The following is a 434-nucleotide window of genomic DNA, read 5'->3' on the forward strand; positions in this document are numbered from 1 at the left end:
ATAACATCATTAATGACAATAACAACAAATACAATGGCATTAATAGTAGCTGTAACAAGCAGACGTAACAACAATAATAATACTTATCAACATGAACACGAAGTAAATTAGAACCTCATATTCCCTGCAAACAACACCCGAAAACATCCCTCTCAAACACTCCTTTACCCTCAGCGCGAGAACGAGGCAGGACGGCAAGCATCGATCATTCACGTTACTAAACAAGATAATCCAAGATAAAGCATCTCCTCCATTCCTCGCTAACAAACAAACAAAAAAATCTTCGCAATTTTCGTCCGACAATCGATGCCGTCAGACTAATAACTCCCTGCAAGTAACAACTGCAAAGGAAATCACGTCGACTTTAGGGCCATTCTTCAACCCAGAGATAAGGATGACCAAAGGATTCGAATCCTGTGTCTGTTCAGCTCGGG

This window comes from Penaeus monodon, chromosome 15 (assembly GCF_015228065.2).
Source record: "Penaeus monodon isolate SGIC_2016 chromosome 15, NSTDA_Pmon_1, whole genome shotgun sequence".
NCBI classification, from domain to species: Eukaryota; Metazoa; Arthropoda; class Malacostraca; order Decapoda; family Penaeidae; genus Penaeus; species Penaeus monodon.